This window comes from Silene latifolia, chromosome Y, assembly GCF_048544455.1.
Source record: "Silene latifolia isolate original U9 population chromosome Y, ASM4854445v1, whole genome shotgun sequence".
NCBI classification, from domain to species: Eukaryota; Viridiplantae; Streptophyta; class Magnoliopsida; order Caryophyllales; family Caryophyllaceae; genus Silene; species Silene latifolia.
The window spans coordinates 463623125-463647713 of NC_133538.1; positions in this window are offsets into that span (position 1 = coordinate 463623125).

The following is a 24589-nucleotide window of genomic DNA, read 5'->3' on the forward strand; positions in this document are numbered from 1 at the left end:
TGCGATTAAGATGATAAACGTACTTGCTTTCTCTCTTTGACAGTAAATTAGGTTTTGCAAAAGTGTTTAGCATGATGACGGAAAAGGTTATATATATCTTAATCGCATAATTAACAAAACCCGAGAAAAACTCCCCGTAAACCGGCTACTCGATCGAGTACCCAAGGTACTCGATCGAGTACCCTAGTCACTCGATCGAGTACCCAACAGGTCAGAAACTATTTTAAGACGCAACTCACCCTTACTCGACAGAGTAAGGCCTACTCGATAGAGTACCCAAAGACTCATAAATACGGAGTATTACAGATTGAAACCCTTTGGAATCGAGGTTGCTTTAGGTACCGAATAACTAGAAAGCTTTGGCATCTTTACTGGTTGATCGGCAGAAATAAGAATGTCTTCTGCGAAAAGAGAATGATCTAGCTCTGGCTCGAAAGTACTCAAGTCTTCCTTTCGTGATTTTCTCTGCAGACGGAGTCTATACCTGAATAATCTCTCTGGTTCTGAATCAGCTGAAACTAACTCAAACCTGTCTGACCTGGGCATAAACAACACTGAAAGAAAATAAATAAGAATTGCCTCAAGGAATAAAAATTCCCTGAGACGAATAAAATAAACGAAACAAAAACAGATAGGGCAATTGCCTCCCCGGCAACGGCGCCAAAATTTGATACGTCTGTCGTGTACCTATCAAAAATAAACTAACTAAACTAACTATATATAGCTAGGGAAGTCAGGTCGATCTCCTCTGGGAGGCAAGATATCTGTAGAAGTCCGTCTATTTGGTCACAAATGGGGGGTTGTTTGAATTGTTTTCTAAACTACAAAGTTTAAAGGAAGAGAAGTAGAGACAAGAGCAGTAAAAGCAGGAAAATAAGATTAGACTATCAGATAAAGAAGGGACATGTCGGGAATTCGGTTCACTACGGTAGTCCAGTGACTCAGCTGTAAATAACTCAGACGAATTAATGCAAGACGGATGTGGAAAGGTCCTTTCGTCCACTTTTTATCCTAAAAAACCATTAACTTAACTTTCATTCTCGCCAGGGTAGTCTATTGTTCATAGCAGGCCTATTTAGTCCAATCTTTCGATCTAGGATTAATTTTAGCCAGCTTAAAGAGATGACTCAGAAGCGTGCACTCAACTAAGTCGATAAATACAATTAAATTGCTATGGTGACAGAATCTCATAATTAATTCATCTATTTCATTTACTACATCGTCACATTCCTACCGCAGATCCCCTAATCCCAACATGCATTAAATTTAGCTACTCATATTGCTATTAATATCAAAACTAACAATCAACAACGAATTAACAATAAACATAATGAAATAAATAATAAGATGCATAAATGTAAATTAGGGCAAAGGAATAAATGAAGTAAACAGGGAATTAAAGCAAACAGACGATTGATTATTATTAAGAGAAGAGAAAGGAATTACAATCGTGCGAATCCGGCGTAAAGAACAATCGAATCCGAGCAAAACAATTCCCAAAGTAAGGTTACAGTGAAGGAGAATAAGCAACACAGTAAAGTTTGATAAGAGCTAAGTAGTGAATAAAATCTGATTAAGATAAAAGATCCTTGCTAATGACCTAGTAAAGCGTGCTTAAATAGGAAAATAGATAAGTTTATCGAAATAAATCAACTCACGGGCTAATTAAAGCCCATAACAGCAGAAACCACTCGTTCGAGTGGAATAAAACCACTCGATCGAGCAAACCTCAGCAACATCTACTCGATCGAGTAGAATAGTTACTCGATCGAGTAACTCTCTTATCAGCAACTTCTGGATCGAGTAGAAACCTACTCGATCGACCAACTGGGGATGCAGAAACCATTCGATCGAGTGAATAAACCACTCGATCGAGTCTTTTGTCTTCATTTCAGCTCAGATTCGTCACCGACTACCTCGTAAACCGTGCCTTGATGCTCCCCAACGCAGTATCTCACTATGGAAAATCCCGTCTCCTCTAAATGCATGAAAAAGGACGAAAAAGGGTACGATTCCACTACTTTCGCGTTCATTTCTACAAAACGGACAAAACGAACCAAAGTAGCCAATTCGGGGCAAAATACTATAAAAACAGTATAAAAATGCATAGAAATACGTGCTGGAATAGGCTAAAAAGACTATACAAAAAACACGTATCATAAGTTTGTTCAATTTAGCATAAAGAAACCCGTCAAAACAGCCCGCGAAAACGGCTCGACAAGGTCCATTTTCACGATTTATAAAGTTCTTTTATGAGCGTCTTAAGACAAATTTTTAAGTATGTTACAAGGCCGAATTCATCCAAACAAAAGACCGTATTCATTCATGTATATGCACACAAGACATGAGCAATCAAATTGACTCGAACCAACAACAATTTCAGCTCACAAATCGTGTCCAAAAACACCCAAAACAGTCCCCTGTTTCACGTTTCAATTTCCAGTTTTGCGTCTGTCTTAAGACAAGTTTTTAAGCATGTTACAAGGCGGAAATTAACCATACAAAGGACCCATATCATACTTGGATATACACTTGTGATGGAAGTAAGAGAGTTGGCTCGAACCACCAACCAACCATAGACAAAAAACGAGCACAAAACGTCTCACAACAGTCCCTTGTATTCACGTGTTACATGTATGCTTGTGTTGTACTGATTTCATTAATCGATTCTTAGAAAAGGTATCCTTATCGCTGGTATTAACATCTCCTTTTCTTTATTATTACATGATGTAAGAGATTGATTAGTTACACTTGATGATTGTTATTATGATTCATAAAACAAAATTTGGAATAACAATTAACAAGGATTACTTGGCCACCTAAAAAGGCATTTGGCATTCCTCGTATTTGACCTACCCCAAAGCCAGAAACCAAGCAATTAAGTATGTATTCTTTCTGTTGCATGTCCATTGAGCTATATTTAGACACCAGTGAGGACACTGTTTAAGACGGGATTTGACACGATAAATTCAAGCATACAAGTGAGAAAACTATAAAGAACCAATCTTTAACACATAAGAACATGAAAAACGACATATAAGACAAAATTTCAACACTTTGTCGAGTAACCTATCACTGTTACCTCGAAAGCTCTTTAATATTCAAGTAAACGGTCCACAAAGCACGAGTCTTCCTCCGGGTCTTCAATTCCTTCACCTAGAATGAGAAAGATGGGATCTTTAAGCTTAAAACCAAAATTCCCATAAGATGGGTCATTTCGAAAACTCAACAAAAACGGAACTTTCTTACCTAGAAAGTTGAAGGACGGATAGAGGAAGAGGATGGCGCAAAAAAAAAACGGTTGAGAAACGGGGACGAAATCTCCGTTTGAAGGTTGTTTAAAAATGGAGGTTATGGATGTTGCTTACTGTTTTGTTGTTGTTGTTTTGCTGGTGATACTTCGAAAAAGAAAGGGGAAGGGAGCTTGGGGATTGGCCCGTTTTTTTGTGTGTGTGAGAATGAGAATAAACAATTATTAAATTAGTTAGGTGCAACAAGTAGGTGATGTGTTGTCGGTATGGGATAGGTCGGAATTAATCTAGTCTCATATGTGTAAATATGACGGTCTTTGCTAGACGGAGATACGTCTTAAACCTACTATAATTTAAGACGGAATTTATTATTATTATAATTATCACTATTATTACTATTCGACTGATTATATATAGTTTTATATAGACTAAGCTTTAAAAATATAGCTTTTATAAAAATCCTGTTTAAAAATAAAATTAATAAAACTAAAGAATTTAAAATATAAATAAAGCGATAGAATGGTTAATTAAATTATAAATGCTAAAAATGGGAAATTCGCGGGTGTTACAATCACCCCACCTTTTAAAAAGTTTCGTCCTCGAAACTTGAAAGTAGAAAAGGAAAGGTTATAAAGATAAAGCCGGACTTTTGAAATCGGCAACCAAAACATTAAAAAGGTTTGGCATTTTAACAATTAAAATTCCTTCAAAAGTTTCAAGTAGAATTTTCCAACAGTATTAGATTCTCGTCAAAGGAATGTAAGTGTTCTCATTGCGCATTCAAGAACATCAACATTCCAAATCAAAGACAAGGTCAAATATCAAATCATTTGCAGAAATCCAAAATCAAAATCTTTCCAAAAACATTTATGAAGAGTTTTCAAAAGTATAAGTCTCCTTCATGGAACGAAATTGCTCTCGTCGTGCACACAGGAATGCTAACTTTCCAAGTCAAAGACAAGTTTAAAACAAAAACCATTCGTCGATAAGCGTAGGGCAAGTTATTAGACGCCTTTAATAACGAGTCCTAATATTCCAACAACGTTAAAACCAAATGAAAATGATAATCCACTCAAATTTTCTTTTGCAAAAGCCAAATGAAAATTAAAAGATTCATTTTTAAACTCTAAAAGGAGTCAAGTTCTCGAAAATATAACTTCAAACTTTGACAAAGAAATCATAAATAGATCAAAGTTACTTAGAAATTGAGCAAAATTAAAAGTAATCTCGGGTCTAGCAATCAAAGATCATGATAAAGAAGTCTATACTCAAGGAACAAATAGGGAACTAAATCGTATTTTCATTTCCAAACCTTTGAAATAGGTAAAGTTTTGTAAGAGTAACATTGATTTTTTAACAACGAACCAAAAATAGTAGCTTGAAAAGTTTAGAAATTATACGAAATGAAAAGTAACTTAGACATCGTAAATATAAAGCACGCTAAGAGATTTTTTATAAGCCTCTAGACTAGAATCCAAAGGGGAGGCACAAAAAAAGAGTAGGATATGCATGAACGATAAGCTTATGGTCAAGGAGGAGGGAAAGGTACAAGGGTGAGTCGAGAGGAAAAATTTAAAAAAGAAATTCAAGGGTAAGGCGGAAAGAAGGATACAAGAGGAACTCTGATGTGAACATTATTTGCGCACATTTAGTCCCTAAATTGAACCCATTTTGCACATTATTATAGCGTCTCATAGCCATTTTATTCGTCAAATGCTTCCTATTTTGCTTTCCTATTGCTTTGTGTTTGATTTGTAGGAAAGGAGACAATTAGGCGGAAATTTCCGTCTCTTAAGCTTATTTGGAAGGACATTGACGATCTTGGTTGAACGAGTATTGAAGGAGAGGCAAGAATTAAAGACTCATCTCATAAGAATAAAAAGTAATCGAAGAGAAGGATTCTGAAGCAGAATCCGAGCGGCCAAAGAGACAAGACGCCCGTCCAAGAAGCATAATCCGAGCGTCCAAGCCTCGAAGACGCTCGGATTCCCTTGCTACAATCCGAGCGGATTTGCCCAAAGACGCCCGTCCACCTCTGCAACAATCCGAGTGGATTCCCCTCCTGGACGAACGGATCGTGGCGTCTTCAGCTGAGATGCTCATCTCTCCGAAAAGACTAGCAATTCCCTGCTTAGAACTCACAAATGTTAATTACTAATTTAACCTTAGTTAACCTAATTAAGCTCTACTATATATACCCCACTTGTAAATAATCAAAGCATGAAGTTTTTAGAGTAGAGAGCCTCCTTATTAGAAAATCCTCTTAGAATAGATTAGAAGTAGATTAGAATGGATTACTCTTTAATCTTTCCACAAATTACACATTAATCTCTCCTTAATTATTGTTCAAGTTTGTTAATTTTGGGTAATTGAATATTATTGGGTTATTATTGGAGGATTGACAACCCTTCATCAATCAATCAAGTTCTCTTCTTTTATTCTTTGATTTATTATTTGGAATCATCTCAAGTTTGGTATAATTCTTTTACCCTTTACTCTTTATTGTTTATTTCCTCATTATCTTATCATGTTTACACTTGTTGTGATGATTGACACCATTAATGACATGTTTACCATGATAATAAGTGAGTAGTATCTTAACTAGGATTAATGGGTAATTAGAGGAAACCAACATGGGATTAATCATGCTTAATTTAATATGTTTTCATAATTAGTTTGCTTGCTTGTTGTGATGTCAACCTATGCACATGTTATGTTTGATGAAATGCTAAGCCTATGAATCCTTGCATTTTTACCATCTCTTATCTACTCAACTTGACTTGTATGATATAAACCAATTCGAGTCTTGTTAGACCATGCATAGAAGTTGAATAGGAGGAAAGTAAGTCGACTTGTAGGTGTTGTACAATCTAATCGATTCGGCTCCAGGACCCAACTCTTCCTATGAACCGTAAGACATAAACCAACTCGGTTCCTCCACAACATTAATTGCTTGCAACTTTGTAAACATGTTTGTATGATCAACACCATAAATCCCTTATGACCCCATGACATCCTAGTGCTTTTAGTTATTTGTTTACATTTCTTAGTTCATTGTTTGCTTTACTTTATTGCTTGCATTAGTCTAGGACGTAACTACAAACCCATACAAATTGTGACACTAGCAGAAATTGAGATAGATAGACTTAGAACCCAAAGCACACCGTCCCATGGATCAACCTCAACTTACCACTAACTAGTTATTTGTTGAGTATTATAAATGTGTTTTGATTGGGTGTACAACGACACGCTCACGTCAAAAATGGCGCCGTTGCCAGGGATGGTGCTATGTGATTAAGTTCTTACTTGTTTGTCTATTCTTAGTTTTGCTTTCACCTTGAGGAACTTGTTCCTCAAGGATTGTTCTTACCGTTTTTGTTTAGTTTTCATGCTTGTAGTTGTATCTTTATATTGGCTATAATGATGACCCAAGACTTGATATATGGAGTATGTGGTGGATCTTTTGAGTATGACTATGGGTATGGGGAGTTTGAGGAGCAAGTCAACACAAACCTACCTTATTACTCATACAATGAAAATCCTAACTACTACCCTAAATTTTCCCACCAAAATCACCACATCCAATATCCACAACAACCACCCTCCCAATACCCACTTTTCAATCAATTCCAAATGCCACAATACAACCACTCTCACACCCACCCACAACATGAATATGAGCCAAACTTTGACATTCAAAATGTGGTTCTCCAAATGATGGGAGACCAAGAAAACTTCTTCAAACATATGCTAGAGGAGAGCCAAAATAGGGACAATGTTCTTCAAGGCATTGTTACCCAAGGTGAGGAGTTGAAGATTCAAATTGCCCAAATGAAGGAAGCCCAAATAACTACCCCTCACCATTCCTTAGATCATGAATGCGAGTTTGAAGGAGTTGCCTTTGATGACAAGTGGGAAGAGCTAATCTTCTTGAGCTCTTGTGAGTATGAAAGTGTGGTGTTAGATGAGGAAGATATGAGGTTGAGTAAGCCAAATACTCTTAACCTTTGTGAGTATGAGGGTGTGTCCTTTGATGTGAATGTTGAGATGGTGGAGGAAGAATTAATGAAGAAGAATGAAGCCCCTATCTATGATTCGTATGAAGATAGCGATGATAACAAGCCTAAGGAAGGAGCATATGCGGAATATGTGTCTTACAAGGACCTTTGGATTAGGGAAGAAGAATGTACTTGTGATATCACCTTGCTTGAGGAGCCTATCCTTGAGAAGTTTGAAGTATGCTTCCATGAGGAAGATGAATGTCTCTTTCCTATTGACCATGAAGACCTCTTCGCACCCGCCATGGAGCCAATGATTGTTGGAGATGATATGGTGGACCTTCTTCAAAAGGTCAAGGTATCATACAAAGGGTACTTGGTGGAAAAGCTCAAAGAGAAACTTGCACGTGAAGCTACTTGTGGAAATTTGGCACCCACAATTTCAACTCCTAAGGTATCCGATCATCAATGTTATGAGAATTCTCCTTCTACTTTAGAAGGATTGACGAATCAAAGTGCTATCTGTTGGAATATGTGTCCTCCGACAATAATGCGATCACAACTGTCGATCATGATGATCACATGTTTAAGTCTCATTTTAAGAATACATGTGGGATATAAATATTTTACAATCAACTGGTCCACACATATCGGTAATGATTGGTCGACTAGAGTTTGACATTACTGTCGTCGTGTGCGGATCATTGATCCCCTTAGGTCATACCTATAGGAAAATACTCTTAATTGATTATTTAATTAATCGTATGCCGATACGGGTTAATTAAATTGCTTAAAATTGACGGATGATTTTGTGAGTAAAGTTAAAGTGTCTTATTGTAATTCGATTAAATTAGATACGGTCTAAGTAATCGAATTGTTTTATTACTTGGATAAAATTATTGTTTACGAAACAATTGATATTGAATTGAGATTGAATTAATGATTTATTATAAATATAAAATGTTGTGATTTATAATTGACAAACCATTTCGGTACAAGTAATTACGAATTACTAGTCGATTTTGTAAATGACGTATTTTATGAGTATGTTGATTTTTAATATGTTAAAAATACATTACATTGTGACATGTCATGTAACATGTTACATGTGACAAAATTGACAAATGACAAAATAAAATGGACCTCCCTTTTTATAGACATGTACCGAAATATTGAAGGGAGTTAGTGGAAAAATTGTGTAAATTGTTTTAAGTGGAAAACACAATCATAAAAGCTAACTACTAGCCTTGCATGCCTATCATTTTCTTAGGTAGAAAATCTTGCCCATGCATTGGGCACATATACTCCCTCCAACCGGTTTCACCATGAAAAATAGAGAGTGTTTCCTCTACAATTATTCATTCACTCTTATCATAATTTTTCTAGTGTAAGAAAAATGCATGCTCTCTACAATTTGTGTAAATTCTAGAGAAATAAACTCCAAATAATTCCTCCTCTCCACCGAAATAGTAGAGAGACAAATTAATATTTTGTGTCATTTTTAAGTTAGACTTTTATTTTACTAGATCATAATAATATATGTTATTGAGAGGTTTCCTTGGGTATTCACTTTTGGGAGAGATTCTATACTTGAATCTTTGTTCATCGATTATTTGGAATGCTCAAGAACTAACAAGAAGGAGATCTTGTTGGTGCCCTTTTAATCCGAAATTTATAGTAAGGAAAACGATTTCTTCACTTATCTATTTTAGTTTGCATGCATAAGATTTATATTTAATTTTATGACTAAATTATATCATCACATATATGAATATGTTAATTAATGAGATATAGATTTCTAACAAGCGGTATCATGAGCCTTAGGTTGTTTGCATGCAAATCAGTTATAGTTTTTCCGAGTTATACGATTAACATATAAAACTTATAAATTTGTGTTTATTATGATATATCACGAAATCAATTTTGCATGTTAAAGTTTATGATCCTAAAATGTATTTAGGATATTTTGGTTAATTTAGGAATTTTTATTGTTCATTTTATATAATAATGGCATTAAAAATGTGATTTTATGATAAAAATGTCATTTTCAGACTAAAATTAGATAAACTTCGAATTTTACAGTGGTTTTTGGATATGTTTTCACATATATAATTTTTAGATGACAAGTAAATTTTCAGAATTTTTGGAGTTTTTATGCTCGAAATATGGATTTTTCATGATAAAAATCGAATTTAAATGAAAATAGGTTAATATGAGATAAATTTCGAATCTGGTCATATAAATTTAGTATGTTGTCACATGCAATTTTACAAGATGTGTGTAAAATAATAGGCTATTATGAAGTCTTTATGCATGATTTATGAATTTTTGATGAAAAATAGCATAAATAGTGACTTTAATTAGTGAATAATTGCTAAAACATACTTCATGACTAAGGAAAAACGTCACATGTTTCATTTTATTACCTATTTCAGATCTAAAATTGAAAAGTTGATAAATATAATTTTTCTCATGTTTTTATGATTATATTTGATAAATCCGATAAACCGCAACATTGTTTTTCCTGATAAATTTTTAAAATTTTAACCTAAGTTTTTGGACATTATGAGTGTCATGGTATTTTTCCAGAATGTTCATGAGTTTAAATTTCAAATTTTGAATTTATTTGAAATTTTTGTGATTTATTTGGAGTTTATGGCTTTTTATTGTAATTTTGAGTCCATTAATGAACAAATTCATAAATTATTGTCAAATGTTAGTGGAGACTAATTTTGAGTCCTAAGTTGGTTAGGGTAATTAACTTGTGCATAAATATGATTTTATGTAATTTATTGTGATTTTAAAATGTTGAATCACGCAAATCCGTAAAAACCAATTAATATACGATATTGGCTCCTTAAAGGCGATTTAGCATAAAATTGGGCATGTTCATACATATTATAATGCTGCATTTTATTTATGATTGTCATAATTTAATTTTATGTAATTTTTTAAATTATGTAATTTTACTTAGTATGGCCTTAGTTTTTAATTGGTATTACCCGAAATGTATGGGAATATCGATTCGGTTGTAATTTATTGTGATCTCGTATCACCGTTTTGTAATTTAATAGATTTATTTTATTTTAATTACAAATGTATAATAGGAAATTATGTAATTTGTTATGTAATTTATTTATTTCGGAGTTCCTTGAAGACGGTGTCACTCAAGGAAGACGATACATAAAGACGGTGTTACCTCGAGATGCGTACCAAAATCGAAGTTCAAGGGACCAATGGAGTTGGTTTCTGAATATGTAATAGTTAATTAGATTTTCTATTTTAGGAAGGCCATACTAGGATTTTATTTATGCTTTGCATTTTATTTATATGTTGCATGCATCGCTAAATCACCATAACTAAAACATGCATTATCATTTTATTGAGTTTATCGACCGTGTCAATTACAATTATCGTAGTTCACCGCTTTAGTTCACTTAAAACGTGATAGATAATAAATTGACATGACCTCTCGCTAAATAAACAATTGAGACTTAGCCTTACCAAAAAGTAAAAACCATGAAAACCTATTTCATGAGGGAGTGCACTCGGCCACACCGAGGTACAAACCTTGTTACGTAGGGGAAATGGGTGATAAATATTTATCCACCGAATTTATGTTAATGAAGGGTATTTTGGCACACCGTGCCCTAAGTTGATATGAGTTTGGATCATGGACACATTTATTCGAAATTTGGGTTGAACTCAACGAAAGTATTCACGACGATTTCCGGATGTATTTCGGGCTAAAGATAAATATTAATGTAATTTTATCGACCAAGAGTTCTAAAAGTAGAATCGATTAAAGAGTTAATCCACCGAGTTATATTAATAAAGGGTATTTCGGCACACCGTGCCCCAAGTTAATATGAATTTGGATCTTGGAATCATTTATCATAGTTGGGTAGAGGTCACTATGTAAATGCTTTACTTGTTATTTACAAGTATTATTATAATGATAAATGTTTTGTTTTCATTATTCCGTTATTATATCGTTCTATTTCTTTACCACAATTCATATACGATATCATTTCGATTTTAATTCAAATCTCCATTAAAACATCGTAACTAAAGACAAATATGAATTTTCTTCTAAAAACCTCATATGAACCATTGCTAAGGATCACTCTTGAAGAGTATAGATAAAAGTTATTCATTATCAAACAGGTTTTTGATTCTTGACTAACACATTTACTTACAATGCATTGTTTTTCATATACTTAATTGAATTAAGTACCTTGAAGCGATAAATTGCTTTGGTAATTAGATTTGTAGGAAATCGTAATAGACCAAAATACCGCAACCACTTCAATGAAAGTTTTAAGACTAAACAAACGAATGAAGAGTAGTCTTCATGTATATAATTTTGCTTCTCAAAGCAAAGACTCATTGAAATGAGTGGGAGCATTCTCTTAAACCGTTAAGAAAAGGATAAGGTTTTAAAGAAGTAAAATTAGAATGGAATGGATACAAGGTAATGTTAAAAGTAACGTTATTGAGAATAACAATACTAAACCTATCAATCCCGACCAATAAAGTTTCCATTGTCTTAAATGTTGGACACTAGAAAAGAAACTACCCCAAGTTGTTAAAGAATAAGCAAGTTAGTTGTGGGACATCTAATAAGACTTAGTTCTTTATTTATTTGATTGACATAAATTTTGCTAGTACTACTTCGTCAATATTAGAAACCAGTGGTGGTTTTCATCATTGTACTTGATACATAAGATGATTATAATATGACGACTAGCATCAAATAATGTCGAGAGATAGAGTTATTGTGTACTCAATCTAGTTTTTGGGTTTATAGTTGTACTTAATTATGACTATTAAGTGCATAAACTCTAAATAAGAATATAAACTTGTTAAGATACAAAAGAGGTTTCACTTTTGTGACCCTATACACCATGATTTGATGTATGGCTAGCCCATTATCAAGGTGATTATATTCTAAACCAAACTAGAATGATATATCATGTAGATGATGCAAGACTCAAATTGGTAACCCAAGATTGAACCTTAAATTCTGGAATGATGAACGCAAAGAGGTATCGAGTACTCTTGAAACCATTAGATCTTATGGTATATGCGTATCTTGTATTCAAAGCAAGATGTCTCGTGCCTTTTGGTTGAAAAGGAGATCGAGGTTGTAAATCATTGATCCAAAATAGGTTGATCATTTTCTTTTACCAATGATTTAAGTTGACTCTAATGTGTTCACTTAATGAGTTAAATAGAGAAATCTTTGAAGAAGTTCAAAGAGTTCAAGGAATCACGATTTAGTCGTGATGGGATTATCAAGTGAAGACCTTGATGCAAGCCAAATGAAATGTGATATAGTATCATAAATTAATCTCTCTTAGCACACATTATGGGATAATGTGTGGTTGGATAAAGAAATCAAATGATATTCGATATGGTTTGGACTTCGATCAAGTTACTTTCAGTTACTTGATCCTTTTGGGGATTTTATCATTTTGTCTAAATTATTTTTCCACTAAATCTAAAACGAATCATATGAGATATGAAATGGTAGGGTACCATGTTTGTAAGTTTTCACAAAGAAACAAATGCTCATTTTTCCTTACTATAATCACGAGTACAACGAGTTTGCGGCTTGTGAAGCTGTCTTTCTAGAATACAAGTTTATTTCTAGAAGACAGAGTGGGAGAAATTATTCAAGAGCCACAAAAGAATGTTATGTCGCGAGAAACTGGTCTTTCTTGGCTACATGAGACGTTTTGTACGTTTTGTGTAAGACGTTGTTTCTTCAAAACCTAGGAGGTTAAAGTCATCACTTGTTGAAAATGATGAATTCATGTTACTTTTAAGAAAGTAAAGAGCTTACAACTTACAAAGAAATTGTTTGATTCAAGTTAATTATTTCTGGAAAGTAATGAACATATGACTTACATGAGAATGTTTAAGTCACAACTCAATACAAGGCTTAGAACCATGAAAATCCGAAATAAAAAGCTTGATTAGTGACAAAGGGTTTTGCACTAATAAAGAGAGATTTCAAAGTTTGATTGGTAGCAAAGGTTTTTGCACTAGTTGAAATGCTTAAGTCTATTTGCATCTTCTTAAGGATTGTGTTTCATTATGATGATATACATATAGCAAGTGAATCTAAAACCCACTTCTTCAATTAGAAGGAATGTATTCAATACATGTCTTGAGTTTTGTAGATTCTTGCAATCCTGAGATAATGTGCAACTTAAGAGAGGGTCTTAAGTAGGACATCAATGAGTTGGAATCACTGTCTTGATCATGTTAGTAAAACTTTTCTCGAAGTTGTGTTTATACATGAGGTTTAGTGGGAGTTACGGAAAATTTAATTAGTCTTATATGTGGATGACATATTGATCATTGGGAATGATTTAAGACTTTTGGAGTATTATAATACATCTTAATATCCGGATTGTGGAGATAAATCCACATAATATTAGCGTCAAATAAGAAGTCTTATGTTGATAAGATTCATGACTAGTTCAATCAAGTTGAACACATTTGATTGATTCCATTTGCTTCCGCAGCCGAATCAATTAAATAGGAAATGATGTATAACACTTCATATACTTTGAGTATGATGAACTGTTTCAAATCGAATTTAAGTAATAGTTACCAAGTAAGCCATAAAGATTACCCTTAAGGGCTTGCTTGGAATGAGAGTAATAATTAAGGGAGTAATAGAGCTAAAATGAACTAAAAAATGGAGGGAAGGGATTGGAGTTTGAGATAAAAACGGATAGAAATGGGGAAATATAGTGTAATAGTCCCTCCATTAAGGGAGTAATTGTTACTCCCCTCCCCCCTTAAGTAATACATTACCTCCTTATAGAGGTAATAATTCCTCCCTCACCTCCTCTTTCCACCCTCCACAACCACCACTAACCACCAATCTCCTCCCATTTCTTCTTATTTTCACTCTCATTACTCCCTTAATAATTACTCCCATTCCAAGCAAGCCCTAAGTGTTTGCAGAAGCATTAAGGATGTAATGCAAAGTGTTTTCGATGCTATTTTGTGTAAGGGTGTTACACAAGTGACAATTGACAATTGAGATTGCCCATGGTTTCCGACAAAATCATAATCAAAACACATTAGGATGGTTGAGGATACCATTGTGGCTATGTTATTTAAGAAATAGATTTTCTAGAATCGTTCTAGGCAATAAAGAACAATGAGAAATATTTACAACGGAAATTGAGTACACTTGCAATCATGAGATGTGCAAGAAGGATGAGTCCCGCCAACTGTGAAAACAGTGGGAGTTATTCTAAGGCTAGAGGGCCATTGTCTTGATTAGATCTCGACACGTACTCAGAAAGTTTTGTAATGCAAATGTATACATTACAAAGGAAAACGAGTATGTAGTAAGGTTGAGTGAGGTACAAGAAGTTGATAAAACCTACTAACCAAAGCCTTCTCATAGGCTTAACTAAGTTAATTACCCTAACCACTTAGGACTAAAAATTTAGTCTTCACTAATAATTTGACCATAATTAACTCATATTTCTAAATTTGTTCATTAATGGACTAAAAATTTCAAAAATAAGCTATAAACTTCAAATAAATCACAAAATTTCAAATAAATTCAAAATGTGAAATTTAAACTCATGAACATTCTGGAAAAATACCATGACACTCATAATGTTCAAAAAACTTAGGTTAAAAATTTCGAAATTTATCCGGAAAAACAATGTTGCGGTTTATCGGTTTTAACCAAAATAATCATAAAAACATGTGAAAAATTATATACAGTAACTTTTCAATTTTAGATCTGAAAAAGATAATAAAATGCAACATATGATGTTTTTCTTTAGTCATAGAGTATGTTTTATTAAATTTTTTTTTCATTAATTAAGTCACTATTCATGCCATTTTTCTTCAAAAATCCATAAATCATGCAAAAGACTTCACTATAGCCCATTATTTTACACACATCTTGTAAAATTGCATGTGACAACATACTAAATTTCTATGACCAGATTCAAAATTTATCTCATATTAACCTATTTTCCACCTAAATCCGAATTTAATAATGAAAAATCCATTTTTCGAGCATAACAAGTCCAAAATTTATGAAAATTTACAGGTTATCTCAAAATAATATATGAAGCGCCTTCTAATCGACCTGAACAACCATATCCAAAAATCACTGGAAAATTCGAAGTATAGCTAATTTTAGACCGAAAATGACATTTTTACTCATAAAATCATATTTAAATGCCATTATTGTATAATATGAACAATAAAAATCCGTAAATTAACCAAAATATCCTAAAACATTTTAGGACCAGAAATTTTAACATGCATGAATTAATTTCGTGATATATCATAATAACACAAATTTTACAAGTTTTATATGTTAATCTTTATAACTCGGAAAAACTTTTAACCGATTTGCATGCAAACAACCTTGGCTCATGATACCGGTTGAAGGAAAAGTAGATCTATATACTTACATATTCATATATGTTATAATTTAATTTGTCATAAAATTAATGATTGATCTTATGCATGCAAACATTAAAACAAAATAAGGAAGAAACATTGTTCTTACATTGTGATTTTCGGTTTAATGGGCACACGAGAGATCACCTTTCTCTCTTGTTCTTGAGCTTTCCCTTTTGCATGAACTAAGACCCAAGTGTAGGATCTCTCCCAAGGATTTATACCCAAAGCTTTCTCTTAATTAAAATTAATATTATAGATACTATTACAATATTAATCTTGTAGAAAAATGACCCAAAACAATTTGGTTTTTAATCTCCCAAAAACCGGTTGGGAGAGAATAGGAGAGGAAGTATTTTCTCTTTCTAAAATCTTAATTTTTGATAAGTTAGAATGAATGAATAATGCACACTCATGCATGTAGTGTATATCAAAAAATATAAGACAAAAACCCTTTGCCTTTTCTTTGGTAAAACCGGGTAGGAGGGAAGAGGAGGGAAGAAAGGAGACCCAATGCATGCTCTTGTTTGCCTTCACAATGCAAACTATGGTTGCATGGCTAGGCTATTAGTGAATGATTATGTTTTCCACTAATTTAAACAACACAATTTTAGCCAAAACCTCCCCTTAATTTCGGTACATACATAAAATGGAATCCATTTTATTTTTGTCAATTTTGTCTTATGTCACATGTCATATGTTACATAAATTAGTTATGTATTTTTAACATATTAAAAATCAACGTATTAATAAAAATACATCATATACAAAAATCGACTTAGTAATTCATAATTACTTGTACCAAAATATTTTACCAATTTACAAATCACAATAAATTGTATTTATAATAATTCATTCAATTTTAATTGTTTCCTTAAACAATAATTTTATCTGAGTAATGATACAATTCAAATACTCAGACCGTATCTCATTTTAATCAATTTCAATGTGATACGTAAATTTTACTTCCAAAATCGTCCGTCAATTTTCAAGTAATTTAATTAACTCGTAACGTTATACGATTAATTAAATGATCAATTAAGAGTGTTGCCCATAGGTATGACCTAGGGGATCAATCGATCACCACCGTCCGCACGACATAAAGAATGTCAAACTCTAGTCACCAATCATTACCGATATATGTTGATCAGTTGACAGTAAAATATTACTTCCCAATTGTATTCTTTATAATGAGACTTAAACATGTGATCATCATGATCAACAGTCGTGATCGCATTATTGTCGGAGGACACATATTCCAACAAAGCATGCATCATATAGGATAGATTAGATTGCATTCACTTGTTATATATGTCATATAGTTTGCATATTAGTTTAGAAATCATGCATATTCATATAGATTGCATTACATAATTTCCTATCGTATTGGCCATTGAGGACAATGCCCATACTAGTATGGGGATGGGAAATTCTAACCTAACCTTTTAAAATCAAAAATGATAAAAATTGAAAAATTCTTAAAAATTCATAAAAATTGAAAATTTTCTCAAAAATCCAAAAACATGTTCATTCCTTTGTAGTGTAGAATTGTATATATTGTATATGTTTGTGTTTGTTTGTCACTCTTATCACATTGGATCGACTACGCCACATTCGAGCGTGAAGGAAATAGAAGACCGCATGGTATGATTTTTCCAAATCTCCTTCCTCCTTTTATATGTTAATGACAATGTGGCTTTATTTTGGTTGATGCGGTACAAACCAATGTGTTGTTAGGAGTTGCATTTAGTTTATATGGCATATTAGTTGATAGAAGCATTTGCATTAGGTTGTATATATGTTAGTTGCATCATGGCATCTAGTTGCATTTTAGGAAAATTTTGTGAAAACATCTATTTGGGAAGCTTGATAAGTATATATAAGGCCCTTGTAGATACTTTTTCTTCTTGAGACTTTGCTCATTAGAATACCTCCAAAACACCCTAGGATGTGTCATGCTAGTATCCTTTGACCTATTGACTAAGGCCTAGTCAAGAGTACCTTGTGATGTGATGACTCCTTGGCTACCGTTTATTCCAAGGTGACCCTTGAAACCATGCAACCATCTTCCACTTCTATCATCATGTTTTGTCAACAAAAAAGGGAATGGGCACAAAAATCTCAATTTGAGTTCAAGCATCAAAATGAAAATCAAGAAATTTGCACAAATTGCATCAAAGAAAAGAGGAGTACAAAAAAAAGAACTCCCAAGCTTCAATAAAAGCACCCTCGTTACAAATTGGGGTGACTTTGAAAATGTTCAAAAATTGCAAAGAAAATTGCCAAGTATCAAAATACCAAACATCAAAGAAATGGCAAGAAATTGTTCCCAAAAATGTCAAATGCCACAAGAAATTGGGGGGAATAACAAAATCAAAAGAAAACTCCCACTATGAAACTCAAAATCTTATTGATCCCTTTATCCATTGATTCCACTTTTGTGCATGGTGGAGAGGGGACGACCCTTCTTCTTGTCTAGGCAAGAAGGGGAATTCCGTGATCCTACAGTGTTTCTAACATCATAGGGAGTCTACTCTTGACAAAAGCATTTAGCAATTGAGGACAAAGGTACCCTAGCTTGACACAACTTGGAGGTAATTTGTTGGTATCCTCCTAGGCTTAGTAATTTGAAGAAACCATATCTATAATAGAGTGTGTACCCTTAGATTGCTTCCCTCTTAGATAATTTCCACCACTTAGATGAGGAAAGTGGCTATTCTTTTGTAGATGCATCCATTAATTGCTTTTGTGTGCTTAATGATTGGATGTATCGCTATTTTGGCAAGCCCCACCTTGCCTTGCAAGAAGGCATCTTACCTCATGGGTGTCTTGTTGTGAGTTGAAGGGGCGGAGTGAGACCCGCTAATTGTCTCATATCGGCTATATTAGTAGGTTAGTTTAAATAAAGGTCATAGTTTTAGTCACCTCTTTACTCGGGACGGGCAAAGGTTCGGTTTGGGGATGTTTGATGTGACTCATATTTGAGCACATTTAGTCCCTAAATTAACCTCGTTCCCATGCTTTCTAGCACCTATTAGGGTTATTTCTTATCTTTAGTTTCCCATTTCGCATATTCTTTGAGGTTTTGTGTCCTTGGTAGGAGAGGATTGCTAGCCTTGCATTTATGGAGCTAAATGGATCGCATCTAATGACCAAGCATCGAAGAGGAGACCAACAATAGAAGCCTAAGCAAATAAATGAAGAGAAATGGGTAATTATGAAAGATCCATGCGTCCCTAAGACAGTCCCCACGGATTTTTAGAGAGCCAAGAACAAAAGAAGAACCCTGTCCCAAGAACCGAGCGTCCTGAGCTCAGGACGAGCGTCCCAGAGCCAGGAACCGAGACAGTCAGCCCGAGCAGATCACCTCACAAGACCAAGCGTGCTTCAGATCAATCCGCGCGTGTCCTTGGGGATTTGCTACTCAATCCGCGCATGTCCCTCGGGAGTTGCAAACTATCAAGCTTCTCTTTGGGTCTTAATTGCCATTTAAGCCATTAGCAACCCTAATCCTTGTACTTAATTTTAGTATAAATACCCTATTGTACTAGCTTAGAATGATCTTATCTTAATTTAGTCTTAATCAAAGTTGTAATACACATTTTAATATTAATCACAGCTTAATCTTTCCCTAATCTCTCAATTGTTCTTAGTTTTAATTGGGTAATTAGAAGATTATTTGGGGTTTATTGAAGGATTGACAACCTTCCATCAATCATCAAGTTTACTTCTATTATTCTTTGCTTTATTATTTGGATCATCTCAAGTAGGTATAATCTCTTTTTTACCTTTGCTTAATTATTGTTAATCACATCATTTATTCATCATGTTTTGCTTTGTTAGTATGATTGACAACCTTATTAGCATGTTAAACTTGATCATGAGTAAGTAGTCCTTTAGCTAAGGTTAATGGGGAATTAGGGTAAATAATTATGGGAATTGATCTATGCTTAATCTAATATGCTTTCATAATCACTTGCTTCCTTGTTGTGATTTCAACCTATGCACATGTTATGTTTGATGAAATGCTAGACTATGAAACCTTGCATTTTTTACCCATCTCTTATCTTTTCAATGAGGCTTGTAAGACATAAACCAACTCGAGCCTTGTTATACCATGCATAGAGTTGAATAGGAAGAGACTAAGTCGACTTGTAGGTGTTGTAAAGTCTTGATCGACTCGGCTCCAGGACCTAAATCTTTCTAGGAATTGTAAGATATACACTAACTCGATTTCATCACAACAATAAGTTGCTTGCATCTATTTGAGAACATGTTTGTATGACCTATTTCCATGATTCTGTTATGAACCCATGACACCCTAGTGCCTTTAATCAATTGTTTACAAACCCCTTTTATTGCTTTACTTTGTTTTCATTACTTTACATTCATCTTGTTGATTAGTTTAGATTACATCTCATCTCAACCCAAATTTGTGACACCCTAAGACATAAACTACTTGCAATTGAAATCCTAAATCAATACTCGTCCCTTGGGATCCGACCTTTACTTACCACTCCACTAAAGAGTAGTTTGTAGAGTTAGAAATTTTGTTTTGGTTGGTAGCTTTGACGACGAGATAAATACCACGCCAATTTATAATTGTGGAATACATTCATTAATTATCTCATTTGTAAATGAAATGACATGTTTCCATTTTAATATGAGTCCAATTTAATTATTTATGCCTTGTATGTAATAAGTGGTTTATCTTACATTTGAGTCGTTTATAATTAAATTCTTTTTTGCTTATTATAAATGGTCCGTTTATATTTTTTTTATTCAAGTGACAAATATTGAAGAAGTGGGTTACTTATTCATGTTCATGAATATAATTTGGCACGGAATGTCTTACTTGGATTATCATTTGCTCATTATATATATTAGTCTCATTCCAATTTGAATCGTATCATTTTGAAATATTCATTTGGTTGAGTCGTATTCTTATGATAATGCCTTTATGCTATACCTTACTGCTTGACTTATCTTTACGCCCTACTTGTGCCGATCTGACAGGTATGGGTTTAGCTCATATTTTTCGCCTCTTTCGGACTGTCCTGCTGATTGTGGGTTCTTGACTTCCGATCTGTCGTTCGAGTCTTGGATGCGGACTGTCCTGCTGCATGTCGAATCGGGAATTGTACTGTCCCGAGAGTCTCACCAGATTTAGACTAGGACTGAGTCTTTGTGATTATCATTGTCGTCCTACCAGGGGAATTATATTTAATGAGTAGTAAATATAAGTCATGCCTTATATTGTTTAGATGTAAGAGTCGTTGTCCTATCGGATACTAGAGGTGAGATGCAAGCCTTCTAGTTGCTATATGATCGCCGGGATTGATGTTCCCATCCGCTCTTATGGTGAGATGCAAGCCATAAGTATGAATATGACATTAGTAGCCATGTCCCATGCAATGTTTTTTAAGAGTTTTTCAAAATAATGGCTATGGTTTCCATGCTCGTATTTTGTATTGATTGATCCCTTATTTATCTACTTCATATGATTCGAATTCTAATCTTATATCTATGTCATATTTCCTTGAAATGCGTGCTTTTGTATAAATGACCGTATTCTTGTCTTTCATATTATTTAATTATCTCACAAGAATAGTTGAGTCTTTATTGTGCTAATGTTGATCTATCTTGTTCCATCTCATTTAATTGCCATGTTTAAATATGTAGATACCCAGTATCTGTCGAGTCTCCAACAAACACCCGATGATTATCGGACTACAACATGCTTAGGAATCGCAGCGTTTAATCGGCAGTTTTGTATAACTATACGTCGGAAAACTCAAAACGATTTCGAAAACAAAACATTTCAAAACTTTTCAAAAGTACCTGGAGTGTTTAATGCACGACTTTGGGGTCGCAATGACACTAACTAGAGTTAAAACCGAGACCAGACCAAAAACCAACTCAAAAATTCAAATCCCGACTCCAACAACGAGTCATACCGAGTCAAACACAAAAAATAAACTTCTCAAAACGTCCATGTTAAGTATTCCCGGAATACTTGAATGGTCAAGTACAAATCATGTCATCCAAAACATAGGATAGAACAAATCACGATTTCAATTGCATGATAGTGACAAGACGGCTCGAAGACCCGCGAGATGGCCCGCGCCTCTTCGAGTAGGCCATGCGGCCACGTCGCTCAAAACGCACACAACCACCCATTTTCCTATAAATATCCCTTAAATGCCACCATTTGAAGGTACGCGAGTGTCCTCCCCCTCATCTCTCCCTTAAAATTCTCGACTCGACTTCTTAAGTCACAAACCGACACGTATTTTTGACCTACTGATTGAAAATACAAGCCTTACACATTGTTTGGTACCATCATCGTGCATTAAATCACTTGATCGGCCATGACAACCAACTACACCATCACTAAACTTAACAAAACACTCTTTACATTGCTAAAACGGTTTTCAACCGAGTTTTCCGACCGAACAAGTTGATACACTTTCGTCGATTTCTCGTCTAAAGCCTAGCATGGAAGTATGAGGGTGTAAAAATCCTCTTCTTTCATGTTTTTCATCTGTTTTATGACTATAACATGCTAAAACATGCATAACATGATTCAAATACAGGTTAGATGAGCCAAACCCAGATTTTGGCCGGAGACAGGGGCTGCTTTTATAGCAGAGAGGGTCGCGCCTCAATGCCCTCTCAGGCCTTAATCCAGCCGTATTTACTCTCATCCTTCCTCTTTATTTCACTTTTTATTTGCAATCAGTTTTTACCATTTCAAATATTTCAAATCATTTTCATGATAAACTTTTAACCATAAAACATTTTCACCCTTGGTTCCTCATACCATGACGGTTTAATCCGTGTTTCGGTGATAATATTTGGTTAATTTCATTTTAAAAGGTATTTTAAAACCTTTTATTTCATTTCTTTACATTTCAAAACAAACATATTAGTCATAAACAGAAAGTCATCCTTGGTTCCACATACCATGTCGGTTTAAACCCAAGTACGATGATAAACATTGACTAATTACAAACAAATGAACTTAATACAATTAGTTCATAATCTTTTTTCAAAACTATTCATGTCAAGCTTGCAAAACCGAACCCGACATTGAATATTGTCAATACAATGACGATTATTCAAGTCTCGTTCCTCACATTAACGCAAAAGCGGTCTAAACGACCTTTTTAAACCAAGACGAGATCAAACACCCTCTTTTCAAACCATTTTGCAAGCATTTTAACAGTCATAAGACGCCCCTTGGACAGTCTGCTGACCCGCGCCTAAACAGGCCAACCATTTTCAAGTTTTCAAACCAGAACAGGCCTGCTTGCATCGCCTGACGGCTCGCGCATCAATAGGCTTCTTGATGCAAACCCTGTTTCCTTTCCAGCACTTGTCTAGGACAATCCCTGATACTCGTCATTTAGTACCAAAAATGAATACCTAAAATAACTAACAGAAGCTAGTGGAAGTAGGGTCGATCTCCACAAGGAGGCTATTATATCTATCTGTTATCTAAGTCTTTCACGGTAAAAAATGGGGGTTTTTAATTGATTTCTAAACTACTAAAAGTATTAAAAGAGAGAAAAGAGAAATAAAGACAATAAAAGGGAAATGAGTTGTGATCAAATAAAGAGAATGTCGAATGTCAAATGTACTGCCGAATGTCTCTCGACCAAATTGATATAAGACGGCCGAATGTCGAATGTACTGCCATCTTCTGTTGCAAGGCTGAAATCTTTAGGGATAGAGGCAGCTGTAGGCTCAAAATCACTCGCGATGTTAGGCATCTTCACAGAATTTGCTGCAGAAATAGAAGTATCTTCTTCAAAAGACTGGTCTTCTGCAAATAAAAAGTGTTCAAGATCGGGTTAAAGAGTACTCAAGACTTCCTTTTGACGATTCTTTCTTAATAAGCCCTGTCTGTAGCGAAAGTCCGCTCCGGTTTAGGATCAGCTGGCACTAATTCTGACCTGTTAGACTTGGGCATAAACAAAACTAAAGGTAATAAATAAGAACTGTCTCAAGGAATTGAAAATTGACTGAGACAAACGAAAAATGCAGATAAATAGGCTAATTGATTCCCCGGCAACGGCGCCAAAATTTGATACTCGTCGTTTAGTACAAAAAATAAATACCTAAAACAACTAACAGAAGCTAGAGGAAGTAGGGTCGATCTCCACAAGGAGGCTATTATATTTATCTATTATCTAAGTCTGTCACGGTAACAAATGGGGGTTTTGAATTGATTTCTAAACTACTAAAAGGATTAAAAGAGAGAAAAGAGCAATAAAGACAATAAAAGGGAAATGAGTTGCGATCAAATAAAGAGAAGTATGTTATGAAGTCGGTTCACCATGGCAATTAATCAACTCAGTCATAAATAGCTCAGACGATCTAATGTGAGAAGGGTAAGGGAAAGGTCCATTCGGTCCGCTATCCGCCCTAGAATACAACTAACTTAACTTTCATCCTCATTATTTTAGTCTACTGTTCATAATAGGTCTATTCATTCCAATCTTTCGATCTAGGTCTAAATTTAACCAATTTAACTAGTTTAGAAGAGTGCACTCAACTAAACGATTACAATTATATTGTCATAAAACAGTTCTCACAATTCAATCATCTAACCTATTCATAACATCGTTAACTCACTACCATGGCTCCACTAATCCTAACATAAAAGGGTTTAGCTACTCATGCTATTAATGGAACAAACAATAATAACAATGAATAAACTAGCAAGAGACATAATAGAATTATTAAAGGAACGATACTGCATAAATTAATAACAATAATTAAACAGACATTAAGAAACAAACAATTAAGAGCAAAGGAGATTAGATTAAGTATATTGAGTAGAGAAAGATTACAAAGACGTGAGTCCGGTAATAAGAA